Source organism: Chenopodium album, chromosome 13, assembly GCF_948465745.1.
Source record: "Chenopodium album chromosome 13, dcCheAlbu1.1, whole genome shotgun sequence".
NCBI lineage: Eukaryota > Viridiplantae > Streptophyta > Magnoliopsida > Caryophyllales > Amaranthaceae > Chenopodium > Chenopodium album.
In genome coordinates, this window is record NC_137846.1 from 50,677,203 (window position 1) to 50,703,819 (window position 26,617).

Consider the following 26,617-nt stretch of genomic DNA (forward strand, 5'->3'; position numbering starts at 1 on the left):
ATTAATTTTGATTGCGGAAGCTTAACTTATTCTGTTGAAATAATGCCTTGAATCGAGTTTAGGAGCAGCAAATATAGGCTTTCGAGACGTAGCTCAATAGTTTCTGAAGCATGTGGAGTTGCGACGAATTTGGAGCTCGACGGGTAGCTCTCTTAGTAGCTCGCGAAGGTTGAAGGTGTGCTGGGGGTGAACGATAGCTCGGCTGGGGGCCGAGCGACAACTCGCTCAATGGTGAGCGAGAGCTCTCCGTTTGCGCACTGTGGAGCCCACACAACTCATTAGGGTTACGTAAGTCTTTCTTATGCATTTATCTGATCTATCTTATTTGGGGAAGCTATGTATAAACCTAGTTAGGGGTTTATTCATAGTTTAGTCTGGTGATAATTGACATTGTCAAATCTGATCTGTAATCTGGAAGTTCCTCAAGATCAATAAAGCTTTTCTCTCGCCTGCCCGTGGACGTAGCCAACACACTGTTGGTGAACCACGTAAATTTGTGTGTTAATTATTCTTATTTTGCATTCGTTAATTTGTTTTTTCTCACATCCGTTACAACATATTCAATTATGCAATTCGTAGCTAACCAGAATGCATTATTTCTTGATGAAAGTATTTTAATGAAAATGTTAGAATTTTAATGCCTTGGTAAAATATTCAGCCTTTCAGAATTATATGATTTATTAGACAACGAATGATAAGAAAAAGAATGCATTAAGTTTGTGTTGAAATAATGTTAAACAGTTTAATGTTGATACGATTCATTATTTACGTGATTATCATGTCTACCCCTACCTACATGCCAGCCACCACAATTTAACCCTGCCAACCCCCCTAAACACAGGCCACCATTCCCAAAACCGGAACTCAAAAACCCTACAAACCACCGCGAATTTTACTTGGTAAGTTGGAAGAAATTTTCTTGAACCATCTCAGATTAAAGTGAGTTATAGAGGGGGTTCATTGCTCTCTTTTGTGAAAAGAAAAGAAAAGAAAAGGCCTTGCATCCTTCTTAATGTTTGATTAATAGGAAGTATGTTAAAACGATCCATGGCTAATTGTTCAATGGCGGGTCAGAATGTTATCGATGCTTTAGCATTCAGTTAAAGCAAGAATGTTATCAATGTAGGATTTTGATTATAATTTAAAACTCTCTTATATATGAGAACATTCCAAGTTCTTTTTGCTTAGGAATTGCTTATACTCTTGACTTTAGAAACTGAAGTCTATAGATGATGACTCATGAGATTTAACTGTGTGCACTTTCTCGCTAAGGGTTTTTACTCATAAGGGATTTTAAACATGACCTGTATCACTTTATCAGTAATCTATTCATGAACTTCATAGAATAGTTTTTCCTCTATCACTCTTTCCATCGATGTATTTTCTATGATGTCTACATATAGGATTCCTACTTGACAAAGTTGATAACTAGAGAATTATAGAGAAATGTTTCTTCCTGAAAAGTTTGGTTCTTTTGTAGTATGTCTACAAATAAAATAGGGGAGGCGGGGTTAGGGGAGGCAGGCACCTCAGAAGATGACCTGTTAATTATGGGTTTGCAACTTGTGTGATAAGATTAGATATTGAATGAACAATCAATCATGAATAATCAAGAAATGTATACTTGATACAACAATCACCATCATAATCAAAATCATCAAAACGTGGTTATCAAGATCCTAGGCATGATACTAAACAGATTAATAACAAACCCTAGCATGTTACTAAGCTAAATAATAAAAATAAAAGCTTTAGCTTAAACATGATACTATCGATATGATATTATAAATATTAGTGAATATCCTAACATGATACTGGGAACATGAAAACATCCTAATATCATACTAAAAATCATAAAGGCATCCTAACATGACACTAGGAATTAAAATAATATTCTAAGCATGATTTCTATATCAAAAGAATAACTAAGTAATCGAATTACTTACTTTAATGCCTCGTATCTCTTTCTATCAAAACAATACACACGTTAGTAAACTTCAAGAAAGATTAAATCAAACAAAAAAACTCAAATATAAATTGAAATATGGATTTGGGACCAAACCCTCAGAACTATCAACCTTTCGCGTCAATGTCGAAGGCAACTTCGAGATTGGATAAGAGTATTCAAGGCTCGTGAAGGAGGTATGGTTTTTTTTAGGGAGAGTATTAAGTATGTGTGTTGGGATGTGCATAGGCTAGGCTAGAAAACAAGAATGAAAAGAGAGAGAAAAGCTTAAGCTTAGAGAGGGGATTAGATGATGATTATTGGTATTGATCAAGCTTGTTGATAATTGAAAATGCATGAACATGACCTCCATTTACAAAATAAAGAGGGTTAAAAGTTCATAAAAGAGTCAAAATCCGAATCGGAATAAAAAAATTCTATCGTGGCGCGACAGTTCTATCGCAGCGCGACAAAACAATTGTGGCCCATAGACAAAAGTTTCTATGGTTTATGTTTCTATCACAACTTTTGATCCACAAATCAAAATAAAATAAATAATATATAGTTGGAAAGATCTTGAAGTCTACTTTTCAACCCAATTAGAATCAAATTGATATCTTTTGTAGAATAAAAGTTATGGTCAAAATAGTGGGACAGTGACAGTTTTGGATAGAGTTTTGTATTTCATTCATATCTTTTTCGTTATAGATTGGAATTGGGATCATGTATAACATTGGAAAGATAATTTAAATGGATATCCAATCATCTAATATTTTGATAAAAATTATGAGGCACGAAAATCACATATGAATGTCTTTGAATTCGAATAGAACAAGGATTTTTCAAAAAGAGGAGTTTTATTCAATTTCAAAATCTTTGATCTTTATCTTTTGGAAAGGATAGATTAGAACTTTCTAGAGACTTCACAGTTAAAAAAAAAAATGCACTCATTAGAGTGTAAAACATATTCCTATGACACTGTAATGCAATGTAGCTAGTGAATGTGTAGTCTTACCGCATGATTTTTAAAAAAAAAATACGAGCAAATATCGTGTTAATAATCTAAAAATATTACGCAAGAGCAATATGATCATGGTGATGAAGATGGTGACAAACCACATGAAACTTTGAGGCCATGTTGGCGTAGAAGACGAAAGCGAAGAGAAACATAATAAAGATCATTCTCATAGGAACTATCATCGTACATCTTCTCGTGGAACTTTTGAAAAATGTCGTCAATTTCATTTTCAAAGTGGTATGCAATTCCAAGCCGATGTATGTCATCTAGAAATACAAGTCTTTCCTTTGGATCCTTATCAACATCCAAAATTTCTTTGCGCACTACCTCCTTCAGTTGTTTAGCCTCTTGCTCCATTTTCCTTTGGATAACCTATGCCAATAGTATTCGTTAATACAATTATTGTTATTCCTTAGCCGCATCACGTTTCAAATAAAACCAAAATACTCCCGTTGTCTCAAATAAATTACGTGATACTAGGGGTGTCAATCGGGTTTGCAGTTCGATTTTGGGTTCAGTTTATCGGTTTTCAGTCTATAACGGGTTGGTTTTTAACGGGTTGGAATTATTATCGGGTTAGTTGGGTCGGTTTTAAATTAAATAATTTCGGGTCAGTTCGGTTTGGTTTATTTTTACTACAGCTTCTTTTCGGGTCAGATTCTAATCGGGAGGGGTTATAATTTGTTCGGGTTAAATTTGGTCAGTATAAACACGGGGTTTGTCAGTTTAAAGCGATTTTGGGTCAAAACATATCGGGTCCTAATTGGATCGGGTTGTAATCGGTTCAGGTCATAATCGAGTTCGAGTTGAACTCTGTCGGTTTGACAACTAATTTTTCCAGTTTTAAACAGGTTTCGTTAACGTATATTCTATAATATCGTCAATATTCTTTAATAATTTATTCCAGTAGATCATACGGAGTATTAATTAGTTGTCTACCTTTATGTCCCTTTTTTGTATAATGCTTTTCAGGATCAAATAATAATAATAAATCTAGAGTTAGTTTTTTATTCAGATTCGTTTTTAATACAATACAATGTTCCATAAGCCATTACTCGTAAAAGGACAATAATATTTTAGCATAAGAGTTTCAATGACATCATAATTCCTAACCTATTCAATATAAATACTTTGTAATTTAAATTAAACCCTTTTGTTTTACTATCGATAAAATATACCAAAAAAAAACTCTACGGTCATAATAGGTTACAAACTTATGGGTTATAAACGGTTTAGTTATAACCGGTTACGAGTTGTAAACGGTTCGGTCATAACTTATTACAGGTTATAAACGGTTCGGTCCTAACCAGTTACAGGTTGTAAATGATTTGGGTTTATCAGGTTTTTGTCGGGTGTAAACGGTTTTGGTTTACAATGGGTCAGGTTGCTATCGGGTTCGGAAGGACTCGGTTCGGGTTGTATCAGTTCAGCTTGATAACGAGTACGGTTCATTAACTGTTCTCAAACATTCGGATCGGTTCAGTTCCAGGTTTTAAAAAATCGGGTAGGTCGGTTTTAAAATAACAGGTTCTTAGCGGTTCGGATTGGTTTTTGACAGCTCTACGTGATACATATCAATTTATTATCAAGTTTATATTAATACAAACTGTTAAATTTTATGATAAAATGAAATGGGATTGAGCAACCCGAACAAGGAGGAGGCATGAGAGATTCCATACTAATTAAAACCAATTGGCAATAATAGAAGTAACTCCTCAACCTTATAATGTAAAACTATATCTCCTCTTTCTCCATTGTGGGACACTCACTAGTGGGTTACAATGGGTTTCGACATAAACTCTAACCACTTAAGCTATTTTGAGCTCACTCTCATACTTACAAAATTTATCAAAAAATTTAAACATTTGTAAGTGCTACATACCTCATCTGGAGGACAATAGTTTAGAAACTGATCGGCCCAAACGTCAGGATGATAATTAGCAAGAGGACGACTTATTTCTGCGCTCTCTTTCTCGCACTCCATATTCATTTTGTTTTTCTAACGAGGTTTTTTATTATTTTTTTGGTTTGTTTAAGAGTGATAAAGTTTACTATGTTAATGTATTTAGTTCTTGGCTTCTGTAGCGTACCCCTATATATAAGGGGACAACCAAACCAAGGGTATTTTAGACATTTTAACTAATCAATAAGTTTATTAGATACATCCAGAAATAGTGTAACTAGTATTAATAGGAAGAATTTACAAGTCAACGTTTAACAGCCAACGATCAGTCGTCCAATAATCCTCAATGTGATACTTACTTACTTAGAGGTGGAATTACATATCGACGTGGATTTGTAGTTTTTTTAATTTTTATTATTTACAATAAAAATGTGTCAAATAACTAAGATAATGTTTATCATATAACAAAGAAATTAAAATTATAAATATGAGAGGGAGTGTTTTTTTTTTTTTTTTTTTTTTTAATGCAATGCGAGGGGGAGTGTGATACTGTGATGTTATATAAAACTATAGATGCATAATTTTGACAAATTAAATTTGATATATTGTCACTAGTAAAGTTATTGGAAAGTTACACTTGGCTATTAATTAATAGGATTTTTTTTTTTGTGAAAACTAACTTTTATATACAATTTTTTGTGAAAAACTACCTTTTAAAAAAATTGTTTTAAATGACTACTTCTTTAAAAAAAAAAGATGTTATAAGGGACTACCACTTGCCGGAATCTGGTTGTTGATTCACTTTTCCGGCGTTGACTAGACCACTTGGCAGCCTTACCCGTTTTCGACCACTCCCACCCCCTCCTCCTCCTCCTCCTCCTCCTCCTCCCTTTTCTAGTTTTCGACCACCCCTACTCCCTCGCCGTCACCTCCCCCTCCCCTTGTCTAGTTTCCGACTACCCCTACACACTTGCTGACTACCGCGCTTGTTGCCCCTCCGACTCCCTTTTCCAATTTCCGACCATCCTCCACCCCCTGCAGCGCTCCTTTTCCCTAGTCCTCCTTACCCCTTCTTGTAGCCCTCAAACACATTATCAATTTCCGGCCACTTCCCTCCCTACCCTCACTTCCATTATTTCCGGCAGCCCTTTCCCTGCCAACCTTCCTTTACTGCTCATCATTTCCTCCGAACACCTCGAAACCCCTCCCCTTTCCCTCGATTCTTGATTTCCGGCCACCCCTCAAATAAATTATCAATTTTCGCTCAAATTTCATCCCACCCACGTATATCTCACCCTTGAAATCCCGCCCACCCACCTTCAACCCCTACGAAAACCAGAACCCTTCCCTTCCTTTCCTCAATTGAGGAAGTTATTGATGTTGCTATTTGAGGGTCGCGGAATGAGGGCTTGTGTTGGATTCGATGGGGTGGAGGCGGTTTCAAGTAGGGTTGGGTTGGTTTTGGGATGCGTGAGGGTGGTTGTAAGGGAGTTTTGAGGTGGGTTGAGGTGTTGTGGTGGTGGGGCGGTAGTGAAGATGGTGACAATGCTGGTGGTGCATGCATAGAAAAAAAGAAAAAAAAAATTAAAGGTCATGCATGTGACCGGCACCTGGGTAGTCAACGCCGGAAAAGTGAATCAACAGCCAGATCCTAGCAAGTGTTAGTCTCTTATAACATTTTTTTAAAGAGGTAATTATTTACAACAATTTTTTTAAAAGGTAGATTTTCACAAAAAGTTGTATATAAAAGGTAGTTTTTCACAAAAAATCTTAATTAATATACTACAATTTCAAATTATAAAGAAAATAATAATAAATTACGCAATGCATATTTTTTCAAAAATTGAAATTTATCAAAAAACAAAAATATAAAAGGCAAAAGCTAACCGGGGCGTTAGATAAGCTAGCTAAAAAGTCGAAAGATTAAATTAAAATGAACATTAATTACACCGATCGACGCGTGGTTTTGTCATGTTTTCCCAAATTAATACCATTTTAGGTAGTATTTTAAATGCTTATCCAACGCCCCGGGGGCGTTCGTTAGCAAGATCCAATATAAAATGAATTGATGACATCCCATACATTTTAGGCGGGAAAATTTTCTGCCACAACTTGACATGTGTACAATTAGGAGAAGAGATGATGTCAGCGATTGTTATTTTCATAATAGTTACTATGTTAGTTAAGTGTGTAGTAGCTCAATCACCTGTCGGATTTACATGATACTCCACAAATAGTACGGAGTTTATATTGACTCCGTATTTTGCTATTTGCAACAAAGTAATATTTATATATCACATATAAATATATAATAACCTCTTGTTGTGAATAATAAAAATTAAGGTAGTATATATTAATCTGACTCGATATTCAATTTGCTTGTAAGGGGCTATGCAATTGGGTCCTTATAGTTTTCACCTTATTTTTAAGGCCCCGATCAACATATACTCCGCAAATAATATACTACCTTCGTTAAGTGGCAAAGCCGGGATATTTATAATGGTAGGCATCATATCATTTGAAAATCCCTTGCCTAAATTCATTGGGAAAAAAAAGAGGAAAAAATACATCTACTTAATATATACACCGTACTATATAGCAATATAATCGTGAAACAATGTTTGTAATATCATCAAATTTAGTTGACAATTGTATTTACAAACCTTAACTATTCCAAAACCCATCCAATGATACCCCAATTCAAGACATTAAGCAATGACCCAGTTAAAATTGTTTTAGAATTTTTTTTTTCCTTAACTATGGGTTTAGAATCACTAAGCTAAATAGATTTTTCGTAACAAAAATACCAATTATAACTAACAGTTTAGGCATCTACATGTTAAAGAAATATTACAGAGTATAAAATAATTTACAATTAAAGTAGATGAGTCTTGAGTCTTTAACTCTTGAAAATGGTCAATTAATTATCTTAACCTGAAAAGTAATCTTGTTCAACATATGAATAAAAAAAATTTAAATTGAATGTTGGGCAAGAGAATTGAACCCATGACCACTAGGCTACTACTATGTTTGAACATAATAATAAATAGCTTTGTATTGTATTTATGTAATTTTAAACTAATTTTCACCTTTTTTTTCTGGTAGGGTGCGTGCTCTACCAAGGCTCTGTTCAGATTTATTGAAAATAACTTAACTAAATAGAATTTATTGAAACCGAATCGAACTTATTTAGACTGATCTGAATTGATTGGAGTTGAACACCTCATATTTGACATTTGAGAAGTTTGACAGAATAATATTGTATAAAAAGTCACATTTATCCAGCAGAAGTCTAGCAGTAAACCAGTAAAAAGGGTTGAACTTTCTAATTATATTCAGTTTTAGTTAAATATGCTTAGTCTACTAAGACTAAGACTTGAGCTATATAATATTCTTTGATGTTGTGCTGCGTGCTTCTTCTTATAACCTTATTAGAAAAATACTTTGTAATTAGTTGTTGAACCATCAAATCATTTGAAATTTTTACACTTAATAGAAGAAAATTATCCGATATAGAGTTCACTAACAAGACTCATCTTCAATAAAATGCACACGATCCTCCCCCATCGACGGATTGAACAAGTCACACTCACGCCTAACGAAGTAGATAACATTGTCTTCAATCTAGCTTTAATTCTGTTAAGAGTCCTTGTGAAGTTGTGTTACCCTAATTGATCTTACGGAGTAATAGAGATGAGAAAAATCAAGACAAAATTATTGACTAGTGTGTCAAATTTAATTATTGTCTCAATGTTAACAGCTAAATTTTGGCTCACTTGTTTTGCGCATTACATATAACTGATAAAATATTAGAAAAAATTATTACAAAAGTTAACATTATGAAATTTAAGTTTAATATGTTTACTAGTCAAAAAAAAAAAAAATAATAATAATAATAATATAAAAAGTAAATTAAAAAATTAAAAAATTAAAACAGATGTTTAGATTGTTTACTATGTTAGCAAAACAATTTATTGGTAAAGTTAACATATAAAAAGTGTTTTAAAAAAAAAAAAAAAAAAAAGTGTTTCAATTATTATTGTACAGCTTAGGTAGTACATTTTGAATATTCAAATTGGTGGAACCAAATAATAATGACATACAAAATTCGCGGTATTCAGATTCGTGGAACCAAACCTAACTGATTTAATAATTTTCAAAATGGACCTAAACTGACCTATAAATCATTTTAATTTGTTATAAACCGAAACCGATAAAACCAATCCAAAACTAAACCGTTTATCCAAGTTGACACCCCTAAATCAGATTAGTTCTTTATCCTTATTACATTATCTTATCCTCTTTAACCCTATTTTTCTTACCAAACGCCCGTTATGAGATGAGCTTAATTATTTTATTTATTTATTTTTTTTAAGGGAATGAGCTTAATTAGTTCAAAATCAATAAGGACTCACTCATCAATTAACTTTAAAAAAAAAAAGAAAAAAAAACTAACATATATGTATTTAGTGGATGTCCATTATACCTTATGATTATTCTAGAATATTTTAGACATACTAGGTTTATTATTCTACAAGAAAACCCTAAGTGTATTACAAGTATATATAGATGTACTCCTACTACAACATTCAGAAACAGAATATAGATCTATTCTCTTCCCCACTTTGTGCTCTTTCTCTTTAATTTCATAACACGTTATCAACACCAAATTTCTACCCAACCGATTAAAATCAAGACTTGCCGATTAAAATAAAAATAAAATTAAAAAAAAAGGTACTTTTAAATATTGATCTTTCGGTTTGCACTAAGGTGCGCTAATATAAGTTGATAAATTTTTTGTTAGTCACCAAAAGTTTTCTTCTTTACGTTGATTTACAATTTAATTTTTGGTTCTTTAATAACATGATATTGAACTTTCATTATTAATTTCCTTGCAAAACAATAAGCTTTCAATTCGAAAGTTATTAGGATCAGATATATATATTCTGAAATATCCCATAATTAGGCAAAAGATGTACTCCGTATTTCATTATTGGATCTTATTTTAGGATCCTTGTAATTCTATTTGAACTCTGACAACTTGTTGTGCAAGGGCTATGAGATGGTTTGTATAAATATATTAATAAGGGCTTTTTGTCAAAAACTACCTAATAAAATCCATATTTTGCGAGAAACTACCTAATAAAACAAATATTGTAATAAACTACTTAATAGGTAAAATGTTGTAAAAAAACTACCTAAAAAAAGGTAAAATGTTGTAAAATACTACCTATACCGAATTTTCAACGTTGATCGACCTCAAAACACTCCCAAAACCATCGCTTTCATTCTCAAAACTAACACAACTTGCTTGAACTCGTCTCCACCACATTTAAACCACCTCTCAACCCCAAAATCACCACCTCTAACCCTAAAAACCATCATCCCGAAGCACTAATCTACCCTCACCAACTCGGAATATCCTCCAACCACCCCGAAAATAACCTTACCACCCTGAAAATCAACCCTCACGGTGGTTTTGGGGGTGTTCTAAGGTGGATTAACATCCTAAAATTAAGTCAACGGTGGAATTTCGGTCTAAGGTAGTATATTACAACATTTTATCTTTTATAAGGTAGTTTCTTACAACATTTTTTTTATTAGGTAGTTTCTCATAAATTTTAGGTTGTATAAGGTAGTTTTAGACAAAAAAAAAACCCTATTAATAATAATCAGTTATCTGCGTATCTTAGCAAAGTTTTGATTTTGCTAAAATTAAGAAGATTTTTAATGGGCTAAAGGATATCAAAAGGCATTAATTTAATGTAGTATGTTACATATACTAATGTAACTCATAGTTTGAATTAATTTGTTGTTCGAGGGTTTCGAGTACAAAGTAGTACAATAAAGTGGGCTAGAGTACATATTTCTTGATCAATTTTTTTGAATTAATTTTTAATTGGGTTTTATTCTGATGCGCTTTGTACATAGCACATGTTAGAGTATAATGTTGGACTTCTATTTACAAGTATTATACTATATGTGTTCTAATCACTTATAATTTCGATTTAACTTGTTGTGCGACAAATTAAAGTCCATTTGCATGAAGGGCCATTGATACATATAAAGTAATGATCACTTGGTTATATGTTTTCATGATTATTGTCTTATATGAGTAAGTAATTATACTGCACTGTAAAATAGTGAATTGTTGAAATCATCATCACATCAACTCGGGTCAATTTGCTTGACCATCAATTTCTAGAGTAACATGGCAATACTATGATGATGCAAACATCCTTTTATTAAATAATCATTTAAATGTATAAAGGGATAGTAAATGATAGTATAAGTGGTTAAAGGGTTAAAACTTCTCTCCCTATTCTAGGTGATACGATGGTGGGATTGATTCTCATTATTTTAAGAAGCTAGAGAAAAGTGCTCCTTCCGTTTCATAATAATCACAATACTAGTATAGTGTGCGTGTGATGCATGGTTTATAAATCAAATTATTAACTATCAATCCCGTAGAAAAAAAAAAGACAATTTAATTAGTAATAAAGGGCTCATTTACTAATGGTCAATACAAAAATAAAGGAATGTAATTAGAATAGTATTTAAAGTTATTATTATTTTTTTTATAATTTCATTTTATTAATTGAAAAATAAATGAATATTGCTTCACATAATTATATAAGAGAAGTTGATTCATTCATTTTCCATCTCCGTAGAAAAAAAAATATTTTCTTATCACACTTTCTGTTTCAGTAGCTACAATATAATACGAAATATATATTTTACATACCCGTCGTATTCACTAAAATCTTTAATTATTATTATTATTGTTATTATTATTATTATTATTAATTTAGCAAAAAATTTAATTGGAATTTTTTTTTACTTTTATTAGATGTATATTTTTAATCTAAGTTAATTGAATTTTACTTTAGGTTTGTACATTAAACATTTGGAAATTCTATATTTATTTAAAATTACATTAGATAGTGTAGGGAATATTCCAAGCCATCCTACACTTGAGCCCCACTGTGATCATACACTTAAGCATGGTGGCGTCCAAAGGGAAGGAAGCTAGAGCAAAAGAGTCGCCAATAAGTTTTAGGAACTTGTAAACCGTTCACAGGGTGAAGGTTACACCCCTTAACGATCCATGAGATCGTCAACTCCAATAGGTCTGGAACCATGACTGGTGTTCGAGGATGAGGGTACGAATCCAATCTAAAAGGGAAAGAACTCGCCCTATAAAATAGGCCTCTACTTTATTCTACTCGTATTCATGTGCACTTTCTGACTAACATGCAATCATTAGGTTAACCCTAAACCTGTTTATCTATGTTGGTTGAATATTAATGCACAAATAAAACTATTATTGGCGATCACTTGAATTATAATCATATTATCCCTAAACAAGATTATTAATTATCTTATTAAGCGTGATTACAAGTACAAATTCCCTTTAAACATGGATAAAAGTGGTGATCAAACAATAACGATAATAAACATCAAACAACATAATAATCAATCATAATAATCATAATTAACAATCATAATCATAACCATAATCATATCAATGCTAAAGCATAATAATAGCAAGATCCTAGGCATGATACTAACAAGATTAATAACAAACCCTAGCATGTCACTAAACAATAAAAATCAAAGCTTTAGCCCTAACATGATACTAACATGATATTAGGAAAGAAAATAGGAAGCATCATAGAAATCATAATTGATATAAGAAACTTATTCATTACCCTAACACATGATACTAGGGAGCAATAAAACATCCTAACATGATACTAGGAATCAAAATAACAATCTAAGCATGATTTTTGTATCAAAAGATCAATAAAGCAATTAAAGCACTTACTTCGATGCCTCGTACCTCTTTCTAATAACAAAATACACACGTTTGTAACTTCAATGAAAAGTATTAAAACAAACAATCAAATTAAATAATTGAAATAGAGATTTGGGACCAAACCTCAGAAATATCAAACCTTTCACATCTAGGGCGAAGGCAACTTCGAACTCGGCTAGGTGTGTCTAGAACTAATGTACGAGGAATTGTGTTTGAGGGGAGGTTTAGAAAAAAAATAGAGAGAGAAGGAAAGTTTCTAGCTTTTAGAGAGAAATGATTGTTGTTGAGAGTTGATGATTGAAAACAGAGGTCCAGGGACCTTATTTATAAGAAAATAGTTTGGAAACCGATAGAAAATAGTTAGAATTTGAATCGGAATAAAACACCTCCCTGTCGCCAGCGACAGGGCTCGTCGCCAGGCGACGAACCTGTCGTTTGGCGATGCAGGAAGTTTTCAACGCGGAATCCACTTCTTGATAAATTTGAGTCGTAAAATCCGTGTTAGGGGTTAAATCGTATTTTCATATAAAACACTTCTTTTATTCCAAATAAAACTCATAAAACATTATTATCAACCCTAATCCTATTAGGATTTAAAAGAACCTTCTAGAGATTCTAGAAGACTATAATCAATCCTAATTGGTTTAGGAATGATAATTAATAACAGACCCTCCTCTAGATCATTGGGCCGCAATGAAGAACCAAACCGGGCCCAGTTTAGTATTTTGGCCATAACTTCCTCATTATTCATCGGAATTAGGCTTATAATATATCGTTGGAAAGCTCTTATCGAGCCCCATCCAACTACACCATTATTGGACCCTTGTCATGAACCAAACTAAACTGGATTGGCTATTTTCATAAAATAAAGCAGGTTTTCGAAAATAGAAAGAAAGGTTTTTATAAAAACTAACCACAACATTAGACTTTCCACACTTTCACTTCATTCTATTATGATTCGACGTGAAAGGTATTCATCACTGGATTTGGTTTTGGGGAGACACAAATGGGTGTCTATAGATAGTAGTCTAAAATTACATACCTCGAATGGAAAATATTAATTACAGAAATGAAAAGTATACGAATCAAAATAATCACAATTATATATATGATTTGGTGATTTTTTTTTTTTTTTGTGTATAACTTATAATATGTAATTAATGACATTTGCTAAAAAAAGGAAACGGAATTTGGAGGGAAAAAACAACACCAGGAAATGACACGTGTCATTCCTGGTGTCTATTTTAGTATTATATTACTAGTTCTTTGCCCGAGCAACGCTCGGATATTCACAAGAAAAAAAAACTATTTTTATAAATTACTATAAGTTTGAGAAGTATCTATTTATGTTATCAAATTACTATAGATTAGATACAGTATTGTAGATTACTTATTTCTTATTTTAGTTTCCTGACATCTTATAAATTTAAAATTGAATTAAAATCTTTTTTAGAGTAGAAAACGAACAATACATTTTATATATTAACGATTAAAGATTTAAGGGAATATATTTCAACTTTAAATGCCGTAAACGCGAGAATGGGCTCGATTGGCTTAGTACACATTGAAGACATATGCAATGCTCACATATTTCTTATGGAACATCCAAATTCCGAAGGCCGTTACATGTGTTGCACTTACAATTGTCACACTTATTGGAACTTCTTGCTCAATCATATCCTAGTAAATCAAATATGAACTGGTAATACTTCTTATTATTTCATCTTTTATATGTCATCTTTCATTAATAGTTACCCACCTTCCATTGAATATAAGTTATTTGTTTCCTATGAATTTTGTTAATTTATGAGGACACGAACTAGGAATATATATATATATATATATATATATATATATATATATATATATATATATATATATATATATATATATATATACACCAAACAATGCATCTTTTTGATCTTTTTTATATAAATATTGTACTAGTATTTGGAAAATCAGTTGTTAGTTTATAATAAGATCATGTTAATGAAGGTTATTAAATTCAGAGTGCCTACACAAATTTCACAATTGTATGTAAAATTGTTCAATGTTCATGTCCATGAGTGCATGACTGCACGTACATAGATTTGGAGGGAAAATAGTGAGTATGTGAATGTAAAGTCTGATTTTAGATTGAGAATAAATAATTAAGAGGAAAAACTTACTCGGTTAAGTATATATATATATATATATATATATATATATATATATATATATATATATATATATATATATGCTGAAAGCAACAACTCTGAACCATTCATTATTAGCATAAAAGATCAGACGATTTAAAAGCTCTAAGATTTTTCCAACCTTACATATAATCAATTCAACCATTTTAAAGGTCACTGCATACTAAAATAAGATAACTTTATCTAAATTGACGACATTTACATAGAGTCACTATATATAAAAATAACGTAACTATATCAATTTTAATGATATTTACACAAAGGTCATTAGATACAAAAATAAGGTAATTATATCAATTTTGACAACATTTATATAAAGGTCACTATGTACAGAAATAAGGTAATTATATCGACTTTATGTTTTTGACACCATTTACATAAAGGTTACTATATACAAAAATAAAGGTCACTATATACAAAAATAAAGGTCACTATATCAATTTTAACAATAGTTACATAAAGATTGCTATATACAAAAATAATGTGACTGAAACAAATTTTACAACATTTCCATGATGCTAAGGTCATTCATTATATACAAAAATAAGGTAACTATATCAAATTTGACAACATCTATACTTAGTATTTAAAAACTTTAACCAAGAAAGACACATGTTAACATCATATTACACTTTTCTATCTTCTTCTCTAACTAAAGTGTCACGTGTCTTTTTACATTATTAATTTTTTTATTACACTTTCTTTAATTCTTTATTCCATTAAACTTATACTTTATCTTCCATGCACACTTCATCCCTTCATCTTCATCTCCCCTCTTGAATTCAACCTTTTCCTCTTCTCTCTTTAATTTTTGAGAAATTTGTGAAAAAAGGACTTTTTAAGTGGTCGACTTTTTGTAAATGGACCTTTTAAATGAAAAGTTGTGAAAAAAACCTCTTAAGTTATATTATATTTATAGGGGGTATTTGGGTGAGTTTTCTTGGTGGTCAATTCCGGAGCTCTGACGTTGACTTTCACGTGTTAGTCAGGTGAGTTACAAAAATAAAACAAAATATTTTTTTCCCCAAAATTTAAAAAAGAGAAAAGGGGAAAAATGAAAGGGGTAGTTGGAGAAAGGAGGGAAATTTGGGGGAATTTTTTTTTTTTTTTTTACTCACGTGATTAACATGTGAAAGTCAACGCCAGAGCTCCGACATTGACGACCAAGAAAACTCACCCAAGTACCCCCTAAAAACATAATACAACTTAAAAGGTCCTTTTTCACAACATTTTACTTAAAAGGATCTTTTACAAAAAGTCGACCACTTAAAAAGCCCTTTTTCACAAATTTCTCTTAATTTTACCCCTCCCATCTTCTTTCCGATTACACATTATACCCCGTAATGACTTATTGATATTTCCTAACTCATCTCTCAATGCAATTTTTTATGAATGCACGGGTCAAAAGGCTAGTTTAATACATAAATAAACTTCACAAGTCACAAGTCAATCCTTGCTTGTTTTGCTGCCCACCTAAACCTTCTCCACACCAATTCTAATCTTACACTGCACTCTTCGTTAAATTTGACAATATTTACGTAAAGGTAACTATGTACTTTATATAAAATTAATGTAACTTTATCAATTTTGACAACATATACATAAAGGTCACTATATACAAAAATAAAATAACTATATCAATTTTGATAACATTTACATTGAGGTCACTATGTACAAAAGTAGGGTAACTATATCAAATTTGACTACATTAACATAAAGTTCAATATATATAAAAAAGGAAAATTTGTCAAAAAAAAACCTTTTAAAAGCACCAATTTGCGAAAAAAAACTTTTGAAAAGCTTTTTGATTGAAAAAAAAAAAACACCAGGCTCATTATTTTTGTGAGAGGAAACCCATTTCCTTAATTATCCTCTAATTAACTTAATTAGACTCTAATTTCCTCTAATTTTTTCTAATTAACCTTTAACCCACCCAATTACTTAATATTTAGATTTAATTTATACATAATAAAAAAAAAAAACCACCACCCCAACCACCACTCAAACCACCCCTTCCCCTTCTTCCTCCCTTGGAAGCAACCCCCTCACCAACCGGACCCGCTGCCCAAATCCTTGCTCCTCCGATGACCTACCTCCATCGCCGATTGACCCTCCCTTTCCCCCTAATCCTCGTTGGTGACCACCGCCCCCTTCGAATTTTTGGCTCTTATTTACTCAAACATCCTCAAATCAAGTCCTAATCGATTTCAATTTGCTTTTAAATCACCCTAGCATCACATACATACATAATCAAAGCCAAAACAAGCATCAATTGCAACCAAGATGCAAAAATTTAAAACCCCCAAATCAATTTTCTAGGGTTTTCAAATCAAGGAAGTGGTTGTCAGGCGGTGATTAGGGGGAAAGGGAGGGTTGTTTGGCGGTGGAGAAGGTCGCCGAAGGTGGGGGATTTGGACAACGGGTTCGGTGGGCGGTGGGGAGGGGGGTTGATGCCATGGGAGGAGGAAGGAGAAAGAAGGAGATGAGGAAAGGGAAGAGGAGGGGAGGGGTGGTGGTTTTTTTTATAGATATTAATTAAATCTAATTATTTAGTAATCTGATGAGTTAGAGGTTAATTAAAAAAAACAAATTAAAGTCTAATTAATTTAATTAGAGGATAATTAGGGAAATAGGTTTCCTCTTGCAAAAAAAAAAAGAATGTGGTGGTTTTTTTAACCAAAAAGCTTTTAAAAGGTTTTTTTCCTCAAAATGGTGCTTTTAAAAGGTTTTTTTTTTTTGACAAATTTTCCTATAAAAAAAGGATAACTATATCAATTTTGATGGTACCATATTAGTGGTCACTATATATGAAGAAGGCATTAAAACTGTGGGATCTTACTTGGTTCGGTATTAGTGCTGTGATTGTGTAAAACAACCCATAGGATAAAGTAATTATATAGATTTGATAACATTATATATAGGTCATTATATACAAAAATAATGTAATTATATTAATTTGACAACACTGAAATAAAGGTCACTATATATAAAATTAAGTTAATTATATCAATTTGACAACATTAATACAAAGGTCACTATATCCAAATTAAAAATAAGATAATTATATCATTTTGACAACAGTTACATAGAGGTCACTATAAAAAAAACTTAAGGTATTTATATCAATTTGACAACAATTATATAAAGGTCACTATATACAAAAATAAGGTAACTATATCAAGAGTAACCAATTTTGACAACATTTACACAAAGGTCACTATATATAAAAATAAGATAATTATATCAATTTTGACGATATTTGCACATTGATCATCAAGTCATCACAATGTATAGAAATAAGGTAACTATATCAATGTTGACGACATTTGCACATAGGTCACTATATATAAAATACGGTAACTATACCAATTTGATAACATTTACACAGATGTCACTATATAAAAAATAAGGTAGCTATATTAATTTTGACTATATTTTTAAAAAATCACTACGTTGTATACCTATGTAGAATTCGAACCCGCATCATGTGCACAATGCAAGTACAATGCTCGACCAATTGACCTATAGGCTTCCGACGCACCTAAAAAAATAACGCTAATAACTCATATTATACCAATTGAGCTAATAGGCTTCCGACACACACACACACGCGCGCACCAAAAAAAAAAAATCTAATAACTCATATTATTGCACAAAAACTCCACCGGGGAGGATTCTTGGTTATTTATCGATTTGAGTGATCGATATTTAATTAAGATGAGTGGATGAGACTTGAAAGATTCTTGAATCATATTCCTGTGATTAAATTGGCATTGTTGCATTTACATTGACGTTTTTAACATCGTATTTTAGGTTCGCCCGTACGAAAAATTGGATAACCTGATCACAATCGAAGAAAACGAGGCACTGCTTGAATTTTACAAGCACCGTGTAACGGCAGAGGCGCCGTGACACGGTAGGAAGCACCGTGACGCAGTTTATTATACTGTGTCGTGGCATTTTCCACCGTGTCGCGGAAATTTCCACCGTGACACGGTGCCTGAAAAATTCTTCCAGTGGCTCTGTTCTTTTTCTCGTTATTAGCTTTCTTCGATTTTTCTGAAAAAACGTGTGTGTTCTACATATGTCTTAGCCCCGGGGAATTTAAGTTCTATCAACCCAAAAACACTCATGGCAATAAGGGTTCATCCGAGTTATTAAATTCACCCAAACCATGGAGTCAAATTCGATTTAATCACGAACGTACGGAGCCGCCCGTAGGCATACGCCCTCAAAGGAAGCTGCCTTGCTAACGCGTACAAACTCTTAACCATGGTACCCTTTTGACACCAAATGAACTTGACCATAGTGGAACATAGAACTTGACCTTAGGTTGCGAACTCTTCTTTGCATCATTGTGCCTACGTGCGCTATGTGTGATCGTTTTGATCTTAACCTTAACGAGTTTTCTTTGTCTATGGTGGTTTATTTTATGACTAACTAATATTAATGGACCGTACTCACTTAGTAATTAGCACAAACACTAAAATAAAAAATTAAAAAAACTGGAAAAAACACACAAAAATACCTGAAATTGATCACTGCGCCACGGTAGAACTGCCGCGTCACGGCAATAAGTGACGTGTCACAGTAGCTTGTATCGCGACGCGGTACAGTTCGCCGTGCCACGATAGTGGCACTGTGTCACGGTGCCCGGGGAATAAGTCCAGTCAGCTTTTTTTAGTCTTCCGGGCTAATTTGGTCCTTGTGTAAGTCATTTTGGTTACCGTTTACATGTCTAGCCGTGCGATCATACCACGAGTCTTATAACATCACTTAATCACTCACGAGTCAAGTATAGTCCACACACTTTATTTATTTTCCGACTCGAGTTGTAATACCCCGTATTTTTAATGTATTTTATATATTATTTATTTAATTATAAAATATATTTTGGGTCAAACTATTTTAATTATTGGATTATAAATAAAACAAGTATTAATATTTGGGTCAATAAGTATTTAATCCAAATGTAGTCCATCTTCATTATAAACCCAATCATCCTATTTTTATATTTGGGCCAACTTTTTCATCATCTAAGTTTATAATTTTTATAAGCCCAAAATTTACCCTGACCTACTCTACACTATAAATACTCCTTCAATCCCCAAAATTTCTCACACAAAAAGTCAATTGGTCAAGGTAATTATTTTCTCCCTTATTTCTCTTTTTCTTTTCCTTTCTTTTCTTTTCTTTTTCTTTCTTTTTCCCTTTTCCTTATTCTTCCTTCTTTGTTGCTCCTTGGTTCATGCTTGAGTATGAACATGGCCACTTGCTGCCACCTCCTTGCCACGTGTCCTTGCCAGCACCAACCCCAGCCGCCGTTAGCCACGTCGCCGGCCACCCCTGCGGGTCCGACGACCTCCCACGCATCGTGGCCGTGAGCTTTACTCTCTCCTCCTTGTTTTAAATTGCTACTTATGTATATATGTATATATTGGGTCTTTGATTTTAATTGATAAAATATGGTTAGTATATTTTGTTAGTATGTTTTGATGATTAAAAGATTAAAAATTTCATATTATAAAGTGTTTTAATTTTCAGATTTTATATGATCAAAGTTAGGGCTTTTAATTTATTTAAGACTTGATATTTAGGGTTCTTACACAAATTGATTTGGGGCTTTTATATATTTCGTAATTCTATGGATTTATTAAGCTTAAAAGTGATGTTTTGATGAAGTTTTGAAGGGTTTTTAATTAATCTAAAATGCTGGAATTTTACCTAAAGTTTTATTTTTGGTATTTTATAAAAAGGGTGTAATTACCCATTAAAGAGGAGCTTAATTAAGGGTTTTTAAATAATTTTCAGATTATTATAAGTTGTTTAAAGTGAGTTTAAGTTGCTGGAAATTGTGTATACAAGGGTAATTAATATAGTATTATTGTCCCTTTATGTAGGAGACTTGGTTCCGGAATTATTGTAGTGTATTTGGCTACTTTAAGGGCTTATTTGAGGTACGTACGCGTACTCGGAAATTTATAAGCGTGTAGAAATATGCTAGGATTTATTTGAGTGATTCCAAGTTAGTGTCATGCTAGGAATTGGTTGGAATGGTTGAATTGAAATGAGATTGGTGGTTTGAATTGGATTGATTGGATTAAAAATGGTTTTCGGTGAATTATTTGTGAAGCATGAATAGTTAAAATAAATTATTTATTGGATTGGTGATTGGAAATAGTTAATTTGGCATGTTGTAAATGAACCACACTTTTATTATTGGCATGTTAGTGAGCATGTTTAATTAAACTAAAAGTTTAATTTGATTTGGAATATTGAAAAGGAATTTTATTATGGTTCATATAATTTTTGTTGATGCTATAAGCATGAGGAAGAGCTATTTAAGTGTCTTTGTACACGAGGAATAAATTATATTTTGGTGCCTTAGTGCACTTAAGGTGTTTTAAACACCGAGGGATAGGATTTGTGACGCATTATGCGTTTAAAGTGTCTTTGACACCGAGGTAGATTTAAAAAGGGTTCAACATTAAATATTATGTGGTCACTAATTATTCAAGAATTAAATTGGTATGTTTGATTGTTTGAATAATTATTATGATTGATTGTATTATGGTTTGAGAGTCATCACCAAGTCTAAAAATATGTAAATAACGTAAAGTGAAAGAGATTACGCACCAAAACTCTTGGAACGTATATACCTTGAGTATGAACACATGGAGGGAGTTATTGGGTTTTATATTTAACCATAACTTGTACTGGAGTACAGGACGATGTACATTCCTTTTTATTATTATGCGCAGGAATTCCGCCACTTACGAGTGGTTCTTTTATATTGGCATGGTTAGCTCCCGTGTTAGTACCCCTTTACTGGGGCAGGTTAGGGGGGAACTCGTTCGATGCGTAATCAAGCTAAATAAATTATTTAGTTATTTAGTAATAGAGTCATGTTATATGTTGTATGTTGTATGCTTGTAAACAGGTGCAACAAGGTAAGTTGTACTTGATGATAGGATGAAAGCATGTTAGTGTGTTTTATTTACGCTTATATACTTAGCTTTGCTGATTGTGTGTTTGTTTGGCCTTATCTTTAATTTAGCCCTATGATGACCCATTTTTAATGGAGAGTAGGGGGGACAAGTAGAGAGAAGCTTTTCAGGGGATGAAACATTTTCATGATGGGGCATGAGTGAAGAGCGAATGCTTAGTTTCCATAAGTTTACGATGTGGATTATTGCTTTGAATATTTTATTATTTTATCTGTGAGACTAACGCAAAGTTTTTAAGTATTGTTTGGTCTTAATAAGAGCTTACAATGGTTCCAAGTCGTAGGTTGACTTTGTTTGACTTTACCTTCGTTTTGGTTGACTTTATAGTTGACTTGTTTTGAATGTTTTTAAAGATAGTTTTGCGCTATGTGTCTTTCATAATTGTCTTAGCCGTTTTCACGGTGGCAGTAATGTCTTAGATTTTCCTATTTTGAATTTTAAAAAGACCAAAAATAGGTATTTTAAAGGAAAGGAATTTCTAGGGTGTTACACGAGTCGTGCACCATGTCGTTTATGATCATGTTCATGCACCCCTTTTTCGTCATAATAAAAAATGAGTGGAGTTTTTCCTCACATGTTTTCAAATGTCTATTTTTCCCCTTCCTTTCCTATTTTGAACGATGAGTCAAACAATTAAGTGAATTGTTTTATTTCACAGTACTTGGTCAAGGAGCAGGGGTAGATTAATACGGTTCGAGTCATTACCGCAACAATCCCTCGGATCTAAGACGCGTTCAAAGAAAACTTCGCCATCTCCAGACCACTTATCACCTTCAAACTACTTTCAATTCGTTCCAATGACCACAAAGGAAGATATTGAGAACATCAAAAAATCCATCCAGTCACTGTCTGCCATGATGCAAACCCTCACTACAAAGGTCACAACCATGGAGCAAAATAATGTCACTATGGCCACGATGGACAAAACAAGGAACAAGTAAGTAAGATTTCTGAGGACTTCACCTATGTGGAGCAACCAGCCACTTCTTTGGCTGTCAAGGACAAACTCCTTGAGAAGTTTTCCACCGTTACATCCCAAAGTTTAAGCCTACTGACAACCCAATTTTTCACTTGAAGGCCTTCTCTGCAACCATGGCTCTCAAGGGATTGGACATAACACTCTTCCTTGCGGTGTTCCCTTTCTCCTTAGAGCATCCTTGTCAGTAATGGTTTTATTCTCTCGATGCCAGGCACATTGCAACTTGGCAAGATGTCATCAAACGTTTTATGAATCTCTACAAATGTAACATTTAAGTCAGAACTTTTGAGCGTGAACTCTCCATTCTCAAACAAAAAGAGAATGAAGGCTTTACTGCTTATTTGAACAGGTGGAGGGAAACAACTACACTATTAGTAGATCCCCCCAAAGAAAAAGAGATGGTTTGCCTCTTCATTCAGAACCTAACTTACAAGTAAAGGTAACATCTCAAATTTCTGCCATTGAACACTTTCGAAGCGGTGTATGATATCGGCATCAACATCGAGGACGAGCTAATAAAGACTACTGGTAGTAACAATAGCAACACTTGGAAAAACAAGAAGAACGACCCTCCTTCTTCTTCGTCTTCTAAGCACAAAAATACTGCCAACAATATAAGCCAAGTTGATCTCAATGAAGTGTTAGCTCTTGATGCTCCATTGCCCAAGAAAATGAGAACTTACACTCATTTAGGAATGACTTATGATGTGGCCTTTGATCGCCTCTATAGTCAAGGCTTGATCACACCTATTGGGCCATTTCCAGAGCCAAAACCTGAAGAAAGGAGCGTCAAATAGAATCCCAATGCCCATTGCAAGTACCATCAAGGAAGGGGTCACTCTACCGAACAATGCTGGAATTTGAAGGACGCCATTCAAGACTTAGTAGATGCTAACAAACTTCCTGTCCCTCCAGGTGGTAAGAAGTGACAAGCAACAATGAAGACAAGGCGCATGGCGAGCCCTTCATGCGAGATTTCATGATTTCTTCTTTTTATTAGTTTCCCTTTCCCCAATTCAAGTCTAGCATAGATTTCCCTTTCTGTAATTTGATAATTTTGTTAGCTTATTCACCATTTTCATCAATAAATTGAGTATTCTTTACATCTCGATCATTTTCACAAAAAAAAAGTAAAAAGAAAAAAAAATCAATTTTTGAACCGAACAAGGTATACCAATGATTTGAGGCACCTTTGCAACCCATTTTTTCCACTAACCATTCAAACATACACTCCATTTCTTCACAAACCATTTCGTTTGGCCTTCATTTCTTCAACCCACATTCACCTAACCCTAGGATGGGAAGGTGTGTATTTTGTATAACATAAAAAGCAAGTTAAAAAATAAAATGAAAAAAAAAAGCAACAAAGTAACAATAAAACAATGTCTAAGGGTAAGTGTTCCAATGTCTTTGATATGAACACGTCTCAAATTGCGTCTCTCATCGAGTGCTTAGTACCGTGCCTGAGAAACATAAATGCTAAGTGAGTGATGGACCGCATGATTTGAGATTGCCCACGTTGATTCAAAAGAATGAAAAAAAATAATAATAAAAAAAAATCAAAGCAAAGATGTAATACTGGAGTCCCTAACTTTTCAAGGCATTGTCGTTCTCAAGTGCGGGTGTATGTAATACCCCTCATGATTGCTTTAAAAGGATTTGATATACTACTCATATCAACAAGATGTATCTTCCTTTTAGGGAGCTCATATGCTAAGATACTCCATAGTTAAGCGTGTTTGGCTGGGAGTAGTCTTGGGATGGGTAACCTCCTGGAAACTTTTCTCGAGGTACGCATGACTTAGGACAAAATGCGCTGGAAGGACTCGTGTTGGTCTGTGAGGACAGCCGTTGGCCCTTCCCTAATTTGTTTGGGGCCTTAATTTCAAGGAAATGTTTTGCGTGAGACTAAACTCACCGCGAGTCCAATATATCTGACAATAATAATCTAATATATGACACTAGTAGTCTAATATCTAACAATAGTAATCTAATATATGACATAAATAATCTAATATCTATCCCCATTAATCTAATACGAGTATCTGCATTATTTCGTCTTCGTTTTCTAGTGTTCTTCATTGCATTACCAGTAGTCATACCAACGTTCTTCGTCATAGTAGTCATACCAGCAGTAACAATCATCAAACACCACTACAACTTCCTGCACCTAACAATCATCATGTTCCCTACTTTTCTCTCAATTCCTCTTATTTCTTCTATTTTCCTCTATTTTTACCTAAAATTTACTCCAATTTTGGGTGTTTAATTGCAGATCAATTAATCCCCCGCTAAGTTTTTCTCTCCTCATATTGTTTTTTCTGCTTGCTCTTTTTGGATTAATCTTAATGTTTTTATGTTGCTTTAAAATAGCGTCGATTCTCCGGCGTGAATGATGATGATGAATTTTGGAGGAATTGAAAGGAGAGAGAAAGTACGCGATCGATCGATGGACGAGGAAATTGCGTGAATGACGATGATGAAATTTGGGGGAATTGAGAGGAGAGAGAAAGTGAGGAAGTAGGAAGTGTGTGGTGGAAGAAGATAGCAGAAGGGGGTATTTTTGTAGGCGGACTCATAGTGAGTACTTTCTACACAATTTTTTTCATAATTTCAATGGTCATCTTCTCATTTTCTCTCTCTCTCTCCTTCTCTTTGAAAGTTTTTGTTGGGTGGTTGATAGGGAAAAATTGTCAATTACAACCATTTAAAGTTTGTATTTTGCAAATTAAAGCCATTTAATAAAAAATTGTAAATTGCAACCTAAAAGTACTAATAACTTGTTAATTGTCACAAAATCCAATTTTTTCCTCTATTTATTGAGTAAAGAAATGTCATGTTAAGGTTTAGGGATCATTTAGCCCTTTAGGATCCAAATTGAGCTCGTAATTGGCAAAAAATTAACGTAAGTGCCTCGTTTTGCATATCAAAAAGTATATCGATTTGCATGCAACTATTCTTTTTTGCCACAAAATTTGCTCGGGTAAGGTTTTATGTGTCATTTTAGCTTTTAAGGGTCCAAATTGAGCTCGAAATTGACAAAAAATAAATAAATAACGTAAATACCTCATTTTACGTGTTCAATCATGTCAATCACGAGTTCAATAATGTCAATTTAAACACACAAATTGAATCACTTACGTTTTTTTTAATCAATTTCGAGCTCAATTTGGTATCTTAAGGACTATAATGACCCATAAAACCTTACCCGAGAATATTTCGTAGCAAAAAGAATATTTGCACATAAATCGATATATTTTTTAATAGGCAAAATGAGGCACTAACATTAATTTTTTGTCAATCCCGAGCTCGATTTGGATCCTTAAGCGCTACTATGACCCCTAAAACCTAAACAGGATATTGTTCGACTTACAAATCAAGGAAAAAAAGGATTGGGTTGCAATTGACAAGTTAGTAGTATTTTTGGGTTGCAGTTTGTAAAATTTTTTTAAATAGTTGTGTAGGGAATATTTCAAGCCATTAACCCCAAGCTTGAACCCCACTGTGATCATACACTTAAGCATGGTGGCGTCCAAAGGGAAGGAAGCTAGAGCAAAAGAGTCTCCAACAAGTTTTAGGAACTTGTAAACCGTTCACAGGATGAAGGTTACACCCCTTAACGATCATGAGATCGTCAACTCCAAAAGGTCTTGAACCAAATAGGGTTCGGGGATGAAGGTACAAATCCAACCTAAAAGAGATTGAACCTGCCCTAAATAGGCCTCTACTTTATTCTTCTTGTATTCATGTG

General features: G+C 33.2%; 1 pseudogene; it reads right to left on the reverse strand.

Moving 5' to 3' along the window:
• Positions 1-3,035: 3,035 nt before the first annotated feature.
• Positions 3,036-4,947, reverse strand: LOC145575671 (putative pinene synthase pseudogene; annotated as a pseudogene).
• Positions 4,948-26,617: the final 21,670 nt, after the last annotated feature.